Here is a 17545-nt window from a genome sequence, read left to right on the forward strand (position 1 = left end):
GGCACCACTAGATTGTGCTGATGTTATTTTTGGCCTGATAACACGGGCCAAGGACAGCTGTGGCACAATCCTGATCTTGCTGTTATTGGTGACAGGATGCCAGTCTGCTGGAATGGGAGGTGGAAGAAGCGTTTTCTACCCACAAGCAAACAGCAGAAACTGGAAAAGAACAGAAAAGCCCATCCTATTTTATATTTTGGGTTTTTTTGGCAGGACCAGTGTAATCAGATATGCATATTAGGGTGTAACATTTTTAATGAAAATACAGAATTTGTAAGAATTTCCTCATGAGAGTTACTGCAGATTCTTATTCATCCTGGGAGAAGGCCCAGCCAGCAGCACATCCACACTGATACACCCCAAAATGCTGTCACCAATAAAGGGTTAATAGGCCCCTGTTCATCATATGTTCAGGTCAAAATAGCCTACAAAAGGAACATGAATCTCTTTTTAAGGCATTTCCTCAGAACCCTACAGAGGTCAAGACTGCTGAACATACTTTTCTAACCCATCCCAGATGCGTAAAGCACCTAAATCATTCCCAGAGCTCATAGAATTAAGAAGGCAATGGATGGCAGGACAAGAATGCCAGTAACACTGCAAAGTTCAGTTGTACAAGGAATATTATCTAAAATAGATCTCACATTAATGCCAACAAACTCTACTTAAAATCTAGCTCTAAACTTTCAGAGGCTTGTTTTGATCTGCAGTAATTAGCATTCATTCATTCATTCATTAAAATTCATTATTCACAAATACACGTGTTATGAAAGCAAGAAATTTGTGCACATAAATGGAAATAAAATATTCAACTATAGAAGAGTATTTGTATTGGTAATCTACATTTGACTTTATATTACAGTTTTATTCTGTTATCTTGTTTAAGCATAGTGTTAATATAATTTTTGCAGCACACCATGTAATCAAACGCTGCAGCTGTGGGAATCTGTTATATTGCTACAGATTTACCCTGTGGTTCTCCACAAAGACTGGGAGTGTAATGCCAGGATTTGTTCTATCCAACTGCTCTGCTTGACAAAGATGAGACTCGTGTGATGTGTGAGCCTCAAAAGGAAATTTTAGCACAAAAATATTATGTATTTATTTATTTTGCCTTGGACTGAAACTTTGCTTTGGGGTCTAAATATTTTACTGATTATTTTCATTCCAGTCACCACTTTCAGGTTTTATTACAGAGAAATTAAAACTGGATAGTATATTTTACCTTTTGATATCTCAAGAAAAACTAATTCACAATTTTCCTAGGAAAGTATTGGTTGGGGAAATATATTCAAATTTCCCTAAAACTGTTAAAAACAGCTGACATTTTTGCTATCTCCAGTGATTATGTAAAGTTCTTTAAATCGAGTTTTACCTGGTTACAACAGATTTGGTATTTTGTCTACTATCTAAACAGCATTTTAAGCTGTATTCTACAGTCTATCACCCTTTCACAATTGATAGATTTTTAAATGCTATTTTAAAAAGATGTTTCTTCTCAGCTTCTTTATATTGAGCCTCTACTATTGTGTTTATTGCTTGCTGAAAATCAAAAAGTAACATCAAATAAAGGTGAGATAAAGCCATAATATTTAACATTCCTAATAAACTAACTTGAGATGAACACATCTGACTGTAGGCATAGAAAAACTCTACATCATTAGCACCTCATTTTGAAGAACTTTGGTGTTTAATATTTAAATCTCAGTAAAATAAATTATGTTTATATATGTCAAAGCAATTATCCCATCAAATGAAGGTGCTTTCACACAGCTCCTGTGTAAGTAACAGTGGTAGCGTTTTCAGTTTTTTTAATACAGTTGGAATCATTATTTTAGTAGCTATTCAACAGGAAAGAAACACTTCACGCTGCCATTTCCAACATCCTTAAAGTATTATTTTTAAAACCACCTAAAGAATTCAAAAGCAGGGGCACAATTCTCTGTTGATTACATTTTATAAGTTGTTATAAATTTTTTATAGAAAGGAATTGCTTGCTATTAGATACTCCAGGGTTTTAAAGTTATTTCTATAGAGCTATTTTTAATTTATACACACACACACACACACACAAATAGCTACATTAAAGGACGCAGCAAAGTCACCCAATTGAAAGTGAGCTCATGCCAGAATTAGAGAGGCCCAAGAAATCTTCCCTCTATCTGCTTCTACGTGCAATGTCTCTGCTGCAAGTAGCACCACGAACACGGGATGTTATTGTGGAGTTAGAGATTGGAACAGAAATGCTGTGGGAAGACTCCAGGTTCAGTGGGCAACCAGAAATCCAGCAATTTCTAACTTTTGAGGGCATTATGACAAACCCATTGGCTCTCAACTTAAAATTCCGTGTTTTTAAGGGATAAATTAATAAACAATCAGATCATACTATTACAATCGTGTTTCCTCAGCTTTGTCCATTGGTTCAACTTCCCCCAGTGGTACCAGAGGATCTGGCAGGTGTCACATTGGTGGGGATACCTGCACCGGGCAGAATGCACATGGGTGGGACAAGAGCCCAGGACATCCCTCTCAATTCAGCATTGCTGTTTTGGTTCTGCACTGCGTGCTACATGCAGCATGGAATCACAGAATCATTTTGTTTGGAAGAGACCCTTGATTACGTCAAGTCCAATCATAACCTGAGCTAATTCCCGCACTAACCTATGTCCCTAAGAACTTTGTCTTTTAAACCCCTTCAGGGATAGTGACTCCACCACTGCCCTGGGCAGCCTGTTCCAATGCCCGACAAACCTTTCCCTGAAGAATTTTTTCCCAATATCCAGTCTAAACCTCCCCTGGTGCAACTTGAGGCCATTTCCTCTTGTTCTATCACTTGCTACTTGGGAGAAGAGACCAACTCCCTCCATCTCCAACCTCCTTGCAGGCAGTTGCAGAGAGTGAGGTCTCCTCAACGTCCTGTTCTCAAGGCTAAACAGTCATAGTTCCCTTCAAACACTCCTCTAAGACTTGTGCTCCAGAGCATTACTGCTGCTACTTTGGCTAAATGAAGTTTTAGCTATTCAGAGTGTTTCATATTCATACATTAATTAGACTGGATACCACAATTTTCTTGGGGAATACAAGAATGTGGAAGAGAAACAGTAACTTCTAATAGCTTATAACCCAATTAACTGGAACACATGGGAGAAGGAACCATGGCTTTTCTGTAAACTCAGGAGCTTCCACTTAAATATCAAATACCTTCTATGAAAGTCAAAGACATTAGACATTGTTTATAAAAATTTTAAGTTTTCTGGTTTTTGAGTTTTCTGTTACTGCAAAAGGGCAGAGCAACCTCTGTCAGCAGGAAGTTTTCTGCAGGTGTTAACTTCACTCCAAAAATTTCTGAGCAAGTTTCCACATTTCACCCCAACTGTTGCATCCTCTTGCAGAAGAACAAAAAGAACCCAGACTGTGAAAATCAACTACACAAGAACCATCTCCAGCTGAGTTCCTCGACATGCAGAGCATGCCCAGGCCCAGCACAGTGCTCAGGTTGTGATTAACACATATCATGAGAGCAACCGCATTAAAATCAACACGAAGGAAAACTCAATTCAGCTGCGCATAGTTGAATCCTCAGCAAAGAGCCAGGTCATATATTCCACACCAAGGAAGAGCATAGTGCAGTCTTAAGAGAAGTCAGACCTTTAGTTTATGAACAGAGGCATGTACAAAAAAAAAAATAGCCTTCTCCCCCTTTTTTTCCCTCCCTCTTTCCTCTTTTTTCTTGTTTTGCTTTTGCTGTTCTAATTTATGGTGTTCTGCAGAAGACAAAAGCCCAGAACAACTCAGGACACTGGCACCACGCCCGGAACAGTGACATATTGCACATATATTTTTCATACATTTTCAAAAATATCCATGCGATGGGTTTTTTTTTGCATGAATTACTGTACATGTTTGGCAGAGCAACACTCCTCCCTTTATCCTGGGCAACTACACAGCCACATTCTGCCTTCAGTTCCTGCTGAAACTTCCCACAGAAAGAGACTCCTTCAGAAAAGCATCCCTTGCTCGGAGCAGCTCTGAACTATTCTTGTAACTGTCAGCAAGAGCTTGAAAAGAAGCAGTGGGAATGTGATGCTTTATAATAGATTAGGACCCGATATGAAGCAAAAAGCAAGTACAAATTTCAGGGTATGGTTCAAATCACAAGCTGAGTGACCAAACAATGCAGTCCACGGATACAGAGTTCCTTATCTGAGAATTATTTTATCCTTACTCCTAATCTGCCTTAAAGTCTTAGCATAAAAAAAGGCCTTTCTTGAATAATAGCCACATCTGATTTCTACCTCTCAGATAAAAGATTTTTAAGTAAGTGAAGCAAAATCCACTTGGACTTGAACACGAATCTAGCTTTAAAAAGCGTCTGTGCGATTTTCTTTTCATAGCTCTGTAGTTGTCCTACCTGCCAGGTTTCACCCAGACACGTTGTGCTTCACGGCAGCGCTGTGAGCTTGTTCCAGGGCGGTGCTGGCGCGTCACCGCGTCCTCGCAGACCCCACCTCAGAGCCGGCCAAGCTGCTCCCGACGGGCTGAACCCTCATCGCACAGATGCTTGGTGGAGGACTCATGGGAAGGTGTGAAATGCTCATTTATTCAACACGGTAATTCAGAACTTTCATTTTACACCTGCCGTTTTGATGCAGTGAGTACAAAAAGTAAGTCAAAAATCCAGCACTGAACACAGGCATTTAGGAAATTCTAAGACTGAAGTTTCTGTTCTTTGGAAGTCTCAAAACACATTCTCCTGGAAACAGGTTGTGTGCTGTTTTCTTTGTTCAGTTCTCCTTCAGTTCACACTTCAGATGCTAAAGATCTATATATATCCTTCCATATTTGATTTAAGAGCCAAGATTGATATAGCTAAGGATACTGCCCTCTCATCTGATGGTGCAACCAAAAGCCACACTAATGTGCCTGGAGAAAACAAAGTTAGTGTGGTAGTAGGTTTCATGAAGACTTAGTGGAGTATAAATTTAAGTCGATGGCTTTTTCCCTAGCATCCAAGATTTGTATCCTTAAATGCAATAAGATTTGAAAATTATTGTATTAAACTATTAAGAACTAGTGCAATTAACATTTCAAGGTTCAGCTTTCTGAATCATTGAGTTGTTCAACTACTGTGCAATGCCTGTAGATAGAAGACATAGCAGAAATGAAAACACTACTTGTTTTCTCATCTATCCAATAAGATATTGTTGGAATTATTCTTCAAAATCACCCTAGAACCATGCACTTCCATTTTCTTGTGAATATGCAAATCCCTTTTCATTGATGGCAAATAGTCCCACCAGGGTCACTCGATTTGAATCAGACAGTAGAGGCCTCAGCAGATACATCCTGAAGGTAGGAGAAGGACAGGCAGTGACATACCGCGATGCTAGATAGAATAATAGAATCAACTGGAAGCGTTGCAAGAGACACTTTAGACCATCAAGTCCAAACATAAACTAACTCTGGCACGAAACCATGTCCCTAAGAAACTCATCTACACATCTTTTAAACCCTTCCATGCATAGTGACTCCACCAGTTCCCTGAGCAGCCTGTTCCAATGCCTGACAACCCTTTCTGGGAAGAATTTTTTCCTAATATCCAATCTAAACCTCCCCTGACACAACTTGAGGCCAATTCCTCTTGTCCTGTATCACTTGTTACTTGGGAGAAGAGACCAACACCCTCCATGCTTCAACCCCCCTTCAGGTAGTTCGTACCCTTTACAAGCAATTGGGAGGAAGGGAGCTGCAGGGTGTAGGACAGCAATCCGCAGGATTTGAATGTTCCTGGAGCTTGAGCAGCAGCGGGGAGAGCTCAGCTCTACACAGACTGAGGAGCAGGAGGCTTTTAGTTACCACACACACAGAGACAAACCAAAAGCAGCATTTCTTTCCCATGTGAAGATGCTTCCCATTTTCTCAGTTGCTTGGACTAAATTTCATTTGTCATTTTATTGCCCCATCCCTCAGATTTATTTGCTGGACCCTCATGATCCAGGTCCTGTATGTACGCCAGGATCTGTGTACCTGGTGTAGCTGTCAGTATAACCCTGGGGAACTTAAGCCTCAGGGGAAAAATAAAAACAATTTCTTAAAAGAGTCTCTTTTCTGAGAGAAGTTTTCCTAGGTGCACACAAGAATGACAGATAATATATAGGTTAAGCTACAGCTGCTGTAACCAGTATCATGGTCAGAGTGCTGAGGAACTAACCTATGGCAGAAAATACTGCTCTGAGTTTTATTTACTGGGACGTCATAGTTACTGTATCGATTGCACCTTGCTACACTCATTTACTGTGTACTCTTTCTATTGCTTTCTATTGCTGTCTTCTGCATACTGATAGCTGTTGCCATAGCCATTAAATGCCAGTATTAATTTTGAAAGCAATATCATATTAAACCAGACAAGTAACATAAGGAAAACCTATTATATCACCTGTACAGCCCTGGATTTTAAACTGTTAGAAATAAAAACAGCTTAGTCTTTTCCCACTAAACCAGTACCTTTGAGTTCCCTAGACGTAACTACAGAAATTGTTCTTTTTTGTTGTTGTTGCTTTCTGTTGTGGCACTGACAAAGCCAGGGAGGTGCTCAATGATTAAATATAGAAATTAGTGCAAATATCACTTTTTTCCTCTGACGTACACCTCTTTTGAAATGAGTGTGTACCATCTTGCAGCCTCTGTTTCAGCAGCATTATACAAGTCTCTGAACGCCCTGCCTTGTAGGAAACAATTGACATAAAGTGATTTTTAGAGGAACCCACCACACCGTAAACAAAAGAGGGAAAATTATGTCAGCCTAACAAATGAAATAGATTACAACTTGTGCATAAAGAAGACTGATTCAAGACCCCAAATACCTGAAAGACAGACTTCAAGTCTCTATATATACATATCTTGGGGATTGTTGTGCTTCCCTTCCCCTCACTCAAAACACTGTATTAAAATAACCACTGGTGTGGACCAGCAGAAGCCAAGTCGGCCAAATCAGTTACTACTGAGTGAAACAAAAGGTGATCTCTGGTGAAATATAAGAAACAAAGGTGGAACTACTGGGCAGTGATGGACAGAGAGCCAGTCTGCCCTTCAGACTGCATCTCTTCTTTGTTGTCATTGTTTGGGGCTTTTTTATGACTAGAGGGGAATGAAAACAGTCTTTGTTCATGGATTTGCTATGAATGCCATCTGGCCATGCAGATTTTTAGATGTAATTATTATCAAGCACCTTAGATCTGTTACATCCTCATCCAGGTGGTACATCACGATTTTAAAGGATCAGTGCTAGAACCACTGAGAAAATGGATATTCATCCATTCGTACCAGTCTTTCTTTTAACTTTCCAGCACAGGTACTGCTAATCATCTAAATTTGGGTAGTTCGTAGTTGAAAAAAATGGCCTCAAATATAAAATCACAGACTTGGAAACTCTAAGAGAAACACAGTAGAAATTCTGAAATGCCTTGTGTTGACAGGTTATTATTATTATTATTATTATTATTAGGGGAGTAGGGGAAAAAAAGTATATCCTATATTAACCTTGGACTATACCTCTATTAGGCACCTACTAGAGTCCTTAAAGATTTAGGACAGGATATAGGGATACTGAGATAGACATATTGTTCACAAAAATTAGTGCAACTCCCTCAGTTCCCCACGTCTGTGGCAGCACATCCACCTCTGGAGACACGACACATGATGGCACACAATAAATCAGGGTCACTGAAAACACAGGCAGAGTTCAGAAACAGCTCTTACATGAATCCTGTCAAAAATTAATCACAGTTTCAGGAAGGTAATGTATTCCTCATGCCCAGGAAGTTTTATATTTCTTAACAGTGCCCCAGTATCTAAAGCACCACTTGGTCTAGCACAGACAAAACTAGCGCCCTACTTCCTCCTGAACACACCTTGATAAAACAGCTGACTGGATCTGAGTAAAATCAGTTCAGTAGCTCTGGACTGCAAAAAGCTGCAGTGACTGATGTAACCGCGTCCTCAAAAGGCACTTGGGAACTTTTGCTGACTTCATAGGGATCTGTCTGACAGAGCGCTGAGACTCTCAGTGAGTACAGCCCAAATTTTCCCCTCATGTCTACATGAACTCTGCTCTGCAGAGCATCTTCCAGGTGCCTCACATGGCTGTTCTTGACCCACGGAGGGGCCGTGGGGCCACGGCAGCACCCACCCACCCTGGTTCAGGGTGTCAGGGCTCCCTCAGGCTCTCCAATGGCCACTCTGCTGAAACCTCCAGCTTTTTGATGGTATTCTAGTTCACAAGTACAAGAACACAAACATTAAAATACAAGCAGGGAGAATTCATACCAACATATCAGCCCCAGCTTGAGCAGCAATTTATTCACACTGCTAAGGTAGCAGAGGTTAATGTTTCTAATAGAACTATGGTATAATTCAGCCCAAATTACTCCTTCTTTCTAACACCTTTTTCACAAAGACCTCTTCTTCTTTGATCTGAGCAACTCGATTTCTTCATCTGGAAAAACACAAGAAATACTGATTCGAATCCTCTGGGAACTACATCTTTCCACCATGTACCCAAAATGCAGCCCAGGGTATCAGTGACATCATTTGAGAAACGGTGAGCTAGTTTTGACAAAAGCGTTCCTCCAGGTGGGACATGGGATGGAGACAAAGCAGAGGCCGACCGGGTGGGGAAGAAAATAAGTCCATCCTCCCATTTCAAGAGAGAGAGACAGACGTTAATTTTCATGGTGTGTTAATAACCACTTTCATATTGGGCTTATTAGCAATGTTCGTTATTCTTACCCGCCTTTCACAATATACATTGATGTACAAACAAATATAAGGAACAGACATACTCTGTAGTAAGTGGTTTGATGATCTTAATGTTTTGGGCTGTATTTTTATTAGGAGGAACATACGGCACAAAGAAAATAAGTCCACCATTAAAAACATCCTGTGCATAGTAAAAGCAGCGATTTTAACTCATTCTGACAATTTAAAATCCTGTTAGAGCATATATAGCCAAAAATGCCAATTTCAAACATTTAATTGGTCCAAAAGTAAATAAAGAAGATCTCATTCTCCTCTCATGGCAATTTTCACGGACGTAATTCTCCTTACTTAATTGAAGTCACTCCTGATTTACACTGATGTGAGTGAGTGAGAATTTGGGTCCATTATTCTTATAAGACAAATTTCCTGGCTAACACTCTAGTGTTACTGTTCACACTGAGTAGTCTATTAGTAACCTTGATGGCTTCACTATGATTCACTCTTATTTCAAATTTAAGATTGAAGTCTTAAAACTTCAAGTTTTTGAATTCCAAGAACAGCAACTGAATGCTGGGATCAAAATGCTCTAACAGATGCAAGATATATTACATACATCTTTATATATTTGTGTGCAGAAGTAAATCACATGCTAAGGGACCAACATACAGCTTTCCAAAATGCTCTCCTGTGTTCTTGCAGGACTCAGAAAGCTCTCTGTGGTTTATGGTAAAGAACTTTTGCATTTCCAGGTCAGTGCAGACCTCTCTCAAACACACGCATTGTGAGTTATAGGACTGAATCAAAGGTAGAAACAGAACCACCAAACAGACCTCCTGTCACAGGTCCTGGCAACACAAGGGATTAACATAGAAAAACAACAAAAAAGAAAGCTTTTTTCTTTTCTTTTTTTTTCAGACATATGGCACACTATGAGAGCCTACATTTCCCAGTGCGATGGAAAGTTCTCTAAATCGTGCTTTTGTTTTCTGCAGGAAAAAAGTAGGCAAACAAAAAGCCGCTTATGCCTCTGTCATCTACAGTCAAGTAAGCGAGTCCTCTGTGGTAAGAGGCACCAGCTGCTCTCCATGTTTTGAACAAGAGGTTCCTGAGACCAGAGAGGAACCGAGACGGGCCGGGGCTGTGACGGGAAACGCAGGGTTGTAGTCGCAGGCTCTGTTGCTAAGCGGAACAAATGTTTCTGTTCATGGTGTCAAGTATGAAAAAGTTCAAAATAATATGAAGCCCTAAAATATCCTATTTAAGCAGTTTAAAGAAGTACTAGTTCTAGATTCACCTTTCAAGGTTTTTATTTGTTTTAATTTAGGAACCTTACACACGTGTCAAGAAGTGCCTGATACAGCTAATAGGTGTCTTACTGCTCTTAGCCAGAAGAGCTGCTGCTTTTGCTCAGTTTGTAAGGATTTCCACTGTCAGGTGAGTCTAGAATCAGCCAAGACAAACCAGAGCGCTGCACACAGGTAATTCTGAGGACAGGAAGCATACAGTAATTGCACAGGCTGGTGCATTCCTGCATTTCCCTTCCTGCTCTGGATCGGTTCCTTTTGGGAAGACTCACACCACTTTTGCTTCTCTGCTTTTCATCTTTCCGGTACAGAAAACCAGACACAGTTACATATAGGAGAAAACTGCACTGACTTATCATGCTTGACTCGTTGATGTTGTCATGGAGTTAAATACCCATTTGATGTTGTTTACATCTGGTTTGTTTGTCAAAAATATGAAGGGCTATCATTCTTTTGAAGTAATAATCTATTTAATAGGAGAAGGAGACAGTGGTGTAACTTTTTCTTTTAAAAAAATATATTAAAATATACTAGCTACAACTGCCTATACTAGCATAGAAGTTGTATGATTAGAACCCTTTCTTCACACACTCAGCTTCCAGTAAAGTGATCAAGGGCAGAACTGTGTTCCAAGGACAGGTGGTGATATCCCAAAAATTCTAATTTGGAGGTTTCTGCTTTTCCTTATGCTTCGTAGACTTGTAAAGGAAAAAACAGAACCTGCAAGCTTGGAAGAATGCAATAGAGCAGACTCACATGAATGACCCTGAAGTCCTTGGAGTCCCTCAGTTTATGTTCTTATGTGAGGCACATTCTGCTTTTTCTGGCTTGCCTTCCATCAGTAAATATATCACCCCCATCCCCATCACCTCTCTGGCTTCATCAAAATTCTCTTTTCACGTTATCGGTTTTCATTTTCATCAGAGCTGAACACGAATCCTGAGATATTGTGTCCTGTGTCTTGGAACCACCAGGAGCCGATTCTCCACATCCTTTACCCCACGTGCACGCAGCCCTTTGGACACACACAGGACAGCCTCAACACTCACATCCGTGTATTTGTCTTTCCTGTAATTCATTGTACATCCAGCCCAGGTTTTAAAGTGCATTTCTAGTCAAAGAACACAGGGTTAGATCACCAGGCTTTCTGCTCTTGTGAGTTGAATGCTTTTTGGCTGTGAACCCGAAGCTGCCATTTGCCTGTGTCGCACAAACACTGTGTATCTATCAAGATGGGCACCAGATTGTATTTGGATAGTTAACGCGCCAGTAGAACAGTATCAGCCAAAAATAGGGGTCTCCGGCAGCTTGTTTCTCCTGTGTCCGGTTCACAAAATCATCACTTAGCATTTACCCATAAATCTCAAACTTTGATAATAAAAGAAAAAAAAAAAAATCAAAAATTTAAGGATTTAAAAAAAAAAAAGTATTAAAGTGGATACCCTTTTATTATTTATGGTGGCTAGAAATCATATTTGCTGTTTCTAGGTGAGATTTTAAGTGATTTAGGAGAAGAAGGTGAGGCTGCATTTGGAGTTACTGCGTACAGTTCTGGGCTCCCCAGTCTAAGAACGACAAGGAATTACTGGAGGTGCAGTGGCGGGCTATGAAGATGATTAGCGGCCAAGATCACCTTTCTTATGAAGGGAGACTGAGAGAGCTGGGGCTATTCAGCCTGGAGAAGAGAAGCTGAGAGGGGATCTCATCAATGTTTATATATATCTCAAGGGTGGATGCCAAGAGGATGGATCAGACTCCTTTCAGTGGTGTCCAACAATAGGATGAGGGGCAATGGGCACAGACTGAAGCACAGGAGGTTCCATTTGAATATGAGGAGAAACTTCTTTACTGTGAAGGTGCCAGAGCCTGGAACAGGCTGCCCAGAGAGGCTATGGAATCTCCTTCTCTAGAGACATTCAAACCCACCTGGACACACTCCTGTGTGATCTGCTCTGGTGAACCCACTTATAGCAGGTGGGTTGGACTGGATGATCTCCAGAGGTCCCTTCCAACCCCAACCAGTCTGTGCAGCAGCTGTTGCCCTGACAAGCTGCCACCTTTTCCCATCGGTGAGTTATCCCCACCCTCCTCATTCAGTTGAACGTGTGAAATACAGAGCTCTTCCTCTGCAGCTTCGAGACACGGCCAGACCCCTTCCACACAACACCCCTGCCCAGGAAAACAGCCATCCCAAAACAAAAAATCCAGCCAGTGCTGACTCATAACATCCAACACAAACAGATAAAAAAGCCAACAAGCTAAAGCTGCATAACCTCGTGTCAGCTCAGCGCTGGCGAGGCAGATCTAACTCTTTTCTACTCAGTATCTCTAATCCAAGCGCAGATGTCGTCTCATACGTCAGTGAATCAGACCTCGCAGTTCCTTCTCCAGGAGGCTGACACATAGCACCCCAGGGAAGAGGCTAAAAGAAGTAACTGTAAACTTTAATACCCTGCTGCGTTAAGTGGCGTCTGTGCTCCCTGCCTGGGCTTGTTTATTTATTTATTTATTGCAGCATTCTGATGTTTGCAGAATTATGTGTTAAAGGAAATTATTTTCTTTTAATCCAATTGAACTTAAATAGCACAGCTGCACTTGAAATTGGCACAATTTGAGTAATTTCAATATTAAAGCTGCCATTTGTTTGTGTTCCTACAGTTTCTGCTACTTGTTTATCTCGGAAAATTCGGCACACACTTTTTTCACGGAACACTTTATTTGCATTGCCTGGCTTTGGTTGTTCTGTGTCATAGATGCAACACATCCATTTAAACACACTTAACACTGAGAATTTCAAGAGCTCTCTGGAGTCAAGGCCAATCGAGGATTCAGCACAGTTAGACCCACAACTGCTACCATTACTACTGCATTTTTCAGCTGTAAATGATGTATCATTAAAGCAGAATATGTTTTCAGACCTTTAAAGGCATCATTCAAAGCAGAACTTAACTTAGCCGAAGCACCCCTGGGAGTACAGCTGTGGACAGGCAATATATCTTGTATATTGATCACTGTACCTCTTCCATGGAATTTGAGACAGATGATGTGCGTGAAGATCATAGCGGCGTTGCAGAGATTTTTGCTCTTATTCCTCCTAGCCAACATGTCAGAGACATTACTGTCTCTCTAAACTTGAACAATACTAGAGTCATTCTTTGTCACCTACTATGAAGTATCTTTGTGCCAGCAGTCACATCAGTGGGACTTCAAAACTCCACATCCAACGAGAGTGATCTGGTTTCTCTTGCTACGTGCTCTAAAAGCCTGTGTTCACAGGGACGTGAAGTGACACCACTCTCTGAACTACTACTTCATGAAAGGACAACTGGTCTGAACATTACAACAGCAAGTATTTATGTTGTACCAACATTGTTTTCTAACTCACTCCAGTAATCTGTGAATGACACCAACAACAGTGCTATGTGCCATTTTAATTTGTTACTCCTTTATTTTCCACCTCTATTAGTATCTGGACACTCCAAATGAGATCAGACATTAGGTTGATATGCACCGTACAAACAGAGAAGAAAAAATAAACCATTTCCTAAGGAGCTATGAGAGTATATCAAAATGTGGAGAAAGCAAAGTTGCTCACCCAAGCTGGCAGAGCTGAAGCCAAATGTTGGTCTTTAAATCATACCACCTACTAAATATCCTGCACTGCTTTCCATTTGCTCCAAGGTAGCACCTTCATGCTGCCTGTTTCTATTTTACAGAAGTGTACTTGACCTCTAAAACACACCAAAGTGAAGAAAATTGCATTATTTTGAAAATTGTTTTCACTATAAATAATTTCTTTAATCAAAATTTCCTGGTCTATTTTTTTTTTAATGGTTTCCAAACAATTATTTATTTCTTTATTATTTCCTGCTTACTTTTAAGTCATACAAGGGTTCAGGGGCACTAATCTAAGTAGTAATGCTTAAATTATGAGACAACAACAAAGACAAAATATAGCAGCTCTTCACAAGTAATGAGAAGGGAGCAAAGGAAAAGCACTTCCACCACTGTCACCAAGACAACTTGCATCAAAGCCTGATCCAATGCACCCAACATACCCATATTTCAGATACACCTTTCAGTACATTTTACATTTCAGCACATGTTCCATTTCAGTAATATTTCACATACACATGTGAAAGAAGAGGAGCTTTGATGTTGATGATAGTGACAAAAGAAAGGCAAAGTCTGCATTTCCATGGGGTTTGGCTTTTTAAAACTATTTATGAAACAGTCACTAGTTTACACTTTTTAGCTGCAAGTGCATAAAAGATAAACCATACAATGTTATCTGCAAATGGGGAGCTAAGCCATTGAGATTAAATGATTCATCCAAGGTCACAGAAAGGAAAGTTTGGCAGAAGAAAGAAGTGACTTTTGAGCTCTATCTGATGCCAAAAGGCCACTCTCACACCTTGGGCCCAGGCAGCATTTATTACCCAAACAGGCAGGATTGGGAATGCAAAAACAGGAATTCCTTCATATATTCCTTTGTATACTGTAAGAGCTAGCATTGGTCCCTGAAATTGCTTTATATGAATGTTAAGTGTGTAGCTGGAGATATTTCCAAGCTGACACTAATGCAACCAGCAATATCATTCGCAATCTGAGCTGTGCAAAATACACCAAATATAAAAAATTTTCAAAAACATGATCTACAATTAATATCAGCTTGCACATTTCATGATACAAACCAAGGTCTTTTTTAATGGAAAAAATATACTTGACATTGAGGAATGTTGCTCAGAATTTTTTTTTTAACGTTAAACAGCAGAGAGATTTGCAGAGGAAATATAAGTGGTTGTCAGACTAATATGCAACACCAAAAAATAGCTGGTACAACAGGTTTAGATTCCTGGAGTTTTCTCACATTAATTAGATGTGGATCTTGTAAATTATTCAGCACTTTTTCAAAAATATGTTATCCAAAGAGAAAATGCCACTGGAATTAATTTAGAACACTAGCCATTGCAAACAATTAACATAAACGCTGCATGATCACGTACCATGCTGCTGTTTTCTTGTGCACCGTGTGGCGAGGCGTTTTTTGATATGGTAATAAGAGACAGCAACAAAAGCAAGTATCAAAATAATCTTCTTAATAAAACCTTTTACACGAAATCTAAAATAAAAGGTACTCTCCAACTATATGATGTAAAGTAAATTTTCTAGAACACGTTGATCACCATGGAAATAAGAAGATTCTGCACCCACACTTGGCTCATTCCTTGCAGTAGGACAAATAACTAACATCTGCCATCGCCCCTCTGAGCGGTCTGCTGGACTCTTTTTTCTTACGACTCAAACATATGCACACATAGACACAAATATAGAAAAACTGCTGGGGGGTTATCTAAGCAAAGACTGAAGAAATACACTGCGGTCCTGCTAATTTCCTGTCTTCTGGAATGCTCACTGCCCAGAAAGGGGATGCCAGGGAAGGAAAGTATAGTTTTTAGCATGGAATTTCTGTGTTTTTTTGAAAAAAAGACAGGTAAGTATTTAAAAAAATAAATAAATAAAATAAAAAGCAGAGAACTGTATAAAATGTATAAATCAACAACCACCACACAAACAGGCTATTTATTGAGACATATGCCTCACTAAGGGGAAAATAGGAAAACTGGTGACAGAAAGGCCCACATTTTTAAATGCTCCTAGAAGAAAATTTGTCATAAATCCTGCCCAGTGAAAATTCCACCTTCTGCACAGAGTTAGACCAATGGTATATTTTCAGAGTTGGATTTACACTGCTTGGTGGGAAGAAGGATGAGACAAAAAGTTTACAATTTTATTTCCCATTATTCATTCATATTTTACTGAAAGATGCCATTTCATAAACTGAGTTTAGAAGGCACAAAAATAAAGATTTTCTTCCTAAGGGAAGATTTCAGCTTTCTTGAAGTGAAACATTTGATTGTGCAGGAGGCGAGAGGCTCAGTTTCATTCATTAACAGCATTCAGTCCAAAGCCCTACAAATTGTTAGATTTTCTCTTCCTAAAAAACAAAACAAAACAAAGTGCATTATCCAGCTCCGCTTAGAACAAAACCACCTTCTCTCTTTATCTGGCTACAGAACAGGCCAACAACACAGTAATGTAGCTGAGCAAATTGAAGACATTTTCTTAGGAGAGTCAATTTTCAGTTAATATCTCTTCTCTTTAGCCTGTGTAGACTCAATAAGCAGCCGAAGCCAAGGAATCTAAAGGCTGCATCTAGCTGCTTCTGCTTTTGCCTTGAGCTTCACCCCACCTGCTCCCTTGCCTGTTCTGTCATGAAGACATCACCTTTCGGGAAGGACACAGAAAAGCCATTTGTCACCCCAGAGGGGCCTGTATCAGGTGTCTAGCACTGCTCTCTCACTGCTGTTAGATTCCAGATTAAATGTGAGTTATCAGTTTACATGGATGTTAGAGGTTTTGCAGTTTGTGTCCTCCCGGAGCACACTGAGAGGACAGAGTCCTTGTGCAACCCTTTGCTCCCAGGAGCTGACATAGAACGTGTCATTGGGATGCTCAGAGCCCTTCATGCTTGGAGGTTTCTCCAGCTCCGCAAAGCTGTAAATGTTTTTATCCTCAGATTTCTACAGCAGCTCCTTAGCACGTTCTTTCCTGTCAGTATTGCTCGTTTGTTGCTGTCTGGGGATGTCTGAATGCAAGAGCTTTCTACTACTTTTCAAAGTTTTCCTCCCAGGTAAAAGCAAACTCCCTTGTCTTCCTCTGAGTTTTCAATAGCTTGATTGAATCTGGAAAGCCTCTGAAAAATCAGTTCATTTCATCTAATCATCCAAAAGACTGGAAATTCTTTGAGGATTATCCCAAACCACAGCATTTAGCTTTTTCTCCTCAGTCTTTTAGGGGAAAAAAATCTCAACAACTCTCTCTCCTTCCACCTCATGCTTTCTCTCATCTGAGCTCTGCAGCAGAGACAAACCTACAGCTATCTCCTTGCCTATGTTTCATATTCATTTCGAGCAGGAACTCTGATGTTTGTGCTCTGCCTTGAAGGCAAGTAATACTGGTAAAACTTCAAAGTCAACAGGATTTGATTTTTCAACCACAAAAGCCTGACCAAAGCAATTATCAGTAGCAATAATGCAAATCAAGGAAGCTGAATTAAACTGTTTACCCACCGGAAAGAGTGGTGCCAGCAGGTAGCTGGATTAACACACATGGCCAGAAGAGCAATGTGGTTACCCATCTACTAACCCGCAAGGGAGTAAATAGTGGTTTAGTTGCATTTAACCCATCAGGAGGTGAGACAGTTTGTGTGCCAACATGAGATGTACAAGATTTCTAAGCAGCATCTTATCTGGAGCTGACTAGACCAGAAATCAGACGACTTGAAGAGCTGGCTTTTTGTTTTTTAATTTCTCAGGTCAGCAGGGATACTTCTCAACCAGATCCTCTCAGATGCTCTCACAACACCATAGAAAGATCTTCCTCAACATTACTGATGCACTACTAAAGATAACATTACGTGA

Source organism: Nesoenas mayeri (assembly GCF_963082525.1).
Source record: "Nesoenas mayeri genome assembly, chromosome: 15".
NCBI lineage: Eukaryota > Metazoa > Chordata > Aves > Columbiformes > Columbidae > Nesoenas > Nesoenas mayeri.